Source organism: Siphateles boraxobius, unplaced genomic scaffold (assembly GCF_051911475.1).
Source record: "Siphateles boraxobius isolate OS27281-9 unplaced genomic scaffold, OSU_SipBor_1 1, whole genome shotgun sequence".
Taxonomy (NCBI): Eukaryota; Metazoa; Chordata; class Actinopteri; order Cypriniformes; family Leuciscidae; genus Siphateles; species Siphateles boraxobius.
In genome coordinates, this window is record NW_027508699.1 from 27,695,270 (window position 1) to 27,699,143 (window position 3,874).

At 38.4% G+C, this 3,874-nt stretch overlaps 1 long non-coding RNA gene across 3 annotated transcripts; it reads left to right on the plus strand.

Annotated features, from left to right (window-relative positions):
- Positions 1-1,592: 1,592 nt before the first annotated feature.
- On the plus strand, positions 1,593-3,351 carry LOC143739316 (uncharacterized). 3 transcript variants are annotated; one of them, XR_013204171.1, is made up of 6 exons: positions 1,856-1,987; positions 2,083-2,150; positions 2,246-2,430; positions 2,664-2,724; positions 2,806-2,987; positions 3,069-3,351. It is a non-coding gene; the product is annotated as an uncharacterized LOC143739316 (long non-coding RNA). The 3 variants fall into 3 exon arrangements; XR_013204170.1 differs by having other exon boundaries at positions 1,857-1,987; positions 2,806-3,220; positions 3,289-3,351; XR_013204169.1 differs by having other exon boundaries at positions 1,593-1,987; positions 2,806-3,351.
- Positions 3,352-3,874: the final 523 nt, after the last annotated feature.

The following is a 3,874-nucleotide window of genomic DNA, read 5'->3' on the forward strand; positions in this document are numbered from 1 at the left end:
GTATAGTACAATAAGCATTTAAAACATTGATTTTGTGTAATATAATTCTATATAGTTATCCGTTTTATTGTATTATGAGTTACTTCCTGATCGTGAAAATAATGCTTGAAACTTATGGTCATTTTATATAAAATATACTTTATTTCACAAGAACATGTGCAGCATGCATTTTTCTTTATGTAAAATAATGTCAAAAATCTAAAAAGAGAGAGAAAATCCAGCATTGTTTTAAAAGAAACCATGAAAATGTACCGTACTTCAAATAATAGCAGAGTCCCAAATAGACGATTGTCTCTTTACACGCCTGGTGTGGCTGCAGGTCTGGGTAAATATAAGTCCGGTCTCAAATAGAGGTCGGGTCTGTTTTTTAGTTTCAGGTTGTATTAAATCTTCTAAAACCCGTCAGATCGTCCGCTTTTTGGCGGAATAGAATGACTGCTGCGCATGACAGGGCGCTTAACGAGCAGAGAGAGAGAGAGCCCCGGCCGCGCGCGCGCACTCACGTCTTCAAACAACACGAGCACTGTCTTGCTCTTTATTTGTCACATACCAGTTATAGTTCATACAACGAGCAGTGACTCACTGTGTAATAAAAACATACCCTAAATATTATTTAAAAGGTGCAACAATTTTTAATATTTTTAAATACTTGCAAAAATAACCATGCTTGTGTCATTGTAAATAATTCCGCCCCTCCCTCACTTCCGGTTCTGGCGCTGGGGTTCTGAAACTGGTGGTGCTGCGGGTCTGCAGCTGGATATATCTCGGATCTCCAGATTCAGTGATGGAGAGAAGGAGTTCTGGTTTGGATCTCTGATACTGACGATACCACAGTAGATTGTAAACAGCAACACTGTAGTTACAGGAGAGAGTAACACTGTTACCATCATGAGCTTCTTCTTCAGGATCATGAGATGTTATTACATTACCAAGAGGGTTTCCTGAAAAAAAAAAAACTATTTCACTATTTTGATCGGATAAATGTAAAATTAACATGCTGAAATGAAAAGAGGTGGTGATAAATAAAATAAATTAATCTCACCTGCTAGTACTGAACATATTACAAGTGCACAGAGCAGCATGATGGAATGAAATGACAAACTCAGAAGTGCCTTTTCTTCACTGTGATTTAAGTCTGGAGCTCCACCCTGTGGCAAGATTTGATCTTCCATGATGAGTCTTGAGCTCTTTGTGTACATGAGGACTACAGAAATGAGAAGAACACCCTCTTCTGGGTGAAAACAAACACATTCAGACCTTCATGAATCACCAAAGACTTGCACTATATCTGTGTTTTTAGCCTCTAAAAAGACTTCTGTCACGATACAGGTTCTAACATGCATCCATCTTAAAGCTGTTTGCAAGATTTATAGATTTTAGTTTGTAGAAACGTGTAATCAAATAAATTGTAAAAAAAATTGAAAACATTTATTTTAATTTTTTGAAGCTTTCTTTCTAAACGAGACAAACTAAAATATGCGTTTGCACATGAGAATTACTGGCACACCTCATGTGAAGATACATTGCATATTTCTTCTCGATTTTAAGAAATTGAAACCAAACATAAATTACAATTTTAACACGCACCTGGGGCTCGTTCTTCGTACGTTGCTTAAAACATCCGAGATCAAATGAGACATCCAAGATGATATCATCGTGCTAATCATGATCCGGCTAATTGGGTTCTTCGAACACACCTGTTGTTTATGATTAGTATCGCTGGATTGAGTTATCTGAGATAATTGCGCGTTCATGCGCTGGGTTAAAAGGGGATATGTATCGATAGTAGAAACAATGATCAGCAACGCTGCTATTGGCTGTTCAGCATGGCCAAAGAACGCGCCCAGTTTTTCTCCCAAGGAGAATAAGATTTTTTAATGGAAGGTTATGCCGAATTTGAATCTTTAATTAAAACGACAGGGAACACCTCGAAGTCTGCAAAATCCAGGAGAGAGGGCTGGCAAAAAGTAGCAGACAAATTAAATGCGTAAGTGCTGTCCATGGTAGATGTTTCTATCACTTTCTACAGTATGTATTTTTGCATTTTAATAATTTCATATTTATTTTGTTCTTTTATGTCAGAGCCTCCGCGGGACCCACTAGAACATGGGGACAAGTAAAAGTGAAGTACAAGAATATTCTACAAAATGGTAGCCTTTAATTCTTATACTGTCTTTATTTTAAAAAGCCAATTTTTTCCTCTTTTTAAAAGCCACTGTTAAATGTGTTTGTCTGTTTATAACAGCCACCAAGAAAAAGGCTGAAAAAAAAAAAAAACAGGTGGTGGTCCTGCACCACCACAATGTACCCCAGCAGAGGAGCTGGCCCTTGGGTTGAATGAAAACCGACCCATTGTGGAGGGCATCCCTGGGGGCAGCTCTTCCTCAGACCCAAAGCCAGGGACCAGTAGCAGCAACACCTTTATTACTGGTAGGCTAAATGAGTTTTCAATTCTCTTAGTACACTGTAAAATTATTTGTTGCTGCATTAAATGAAGTATAATCCAAATGGCTTGTACAGTAATTTAAACCGTTTGTGAAAGTGAAAACTTCTAAACTTTTAGTTAATATAAAATATATTGCCATGAGTTATTGATCACATTATATTTTTTACAGTGTAGTTAATTGTAATGACAATTTTTTTTGTTCCCCTCTTTTGTGCAGTTTTACATAATACACAACACTTTTACCTGTTCCCAAGCAAGTGGTGGCTGAAGCATATGCAGTAAGTTGTGTACTTTTTCTAACTTGCTTAAAGGGAAGAAAGTGCAACACTTTGTAATACCCATTTATTTCCATTGCACAGGACAGTGAAGAAACCCTCTCAGATGACTGTCCTTTGGAGGAAGAACCTGTAAGTGCATAAATAACTTTACACTAATTTGTATATACTTGTGTACCTATTCTTTCTGTCTGCAATATGAGTTGCAGGAGTCCACACCTACAGAAAGGCCTACAGAAGAGTCTGCACAAAGAACTGATACAGAGGTGGACAGTGTTGTACTTTTACTTTTTACTTTTGTTGCATGAGGCATGTTTTGACCCTTTTTCTTTCACAAAATGACACAGGGTGACATCCGTTCCCTATATAAACGGCATCTTCAACAAAAAATCGAGTATTTTGACCTGAAAAAACACAAATTAAGAGGAGAAATTGAACTTGACAACTTGAAAAAGAGAAAAATTGCACTAGAGATAGTTGCTTCAAAAGGACCTTCAGAGTAAGTGCTAATACATCATTTGACACATAGTAGTATTGCTGACTTTACATAACTATCTCTTATTGCAGGCAAAGGATGACTTGCTGGCTTTTCTTTATAAAGAATTGTTTAAATAAAACTCCAGGAACTAAGCATTTTTGTCTTGTCTTTTATTACACATTCAAAAATGGTGTTCCACAATTCTGTCCCGTGCAGCTCTGCCACTAGGTTGGTCCAAGTGCACTGGCTGGAGGTCATCATCAGGCTGCACCCCCACCACAGGGGTCCTCTCCTTTCTGATAGTGGCAATGTTATGCAATATGGCACATGCAACAATTATGTCACAGGCCCTGTCAGGTGCAACCCTCAGACCCTTCAGACACTGAAATCTTTCCTTTAGTTGCCCAAAGGTCATTTCAATGCGTGCCCTTGTCCTGGCTAGAGCTGCATTGTAACGGGTTTGTGGTCCAGGGTTTGGGTCAGGGAATGGCGTCATGAAGTACTGCCTGCAGGCATAGCCCCGGTCACCAAGCAGGGCCCCGTCAAAATTCCCTGTATAATGGAAAAATGCAGTTTTGTTAGGCTCAGCATAAGTGTGTGTAATACTGTGAGCTTGACATTTATAAGTTTCCTTACCACGTTCAAATAATGTGCATAAATGTGACTCTCTGAAAA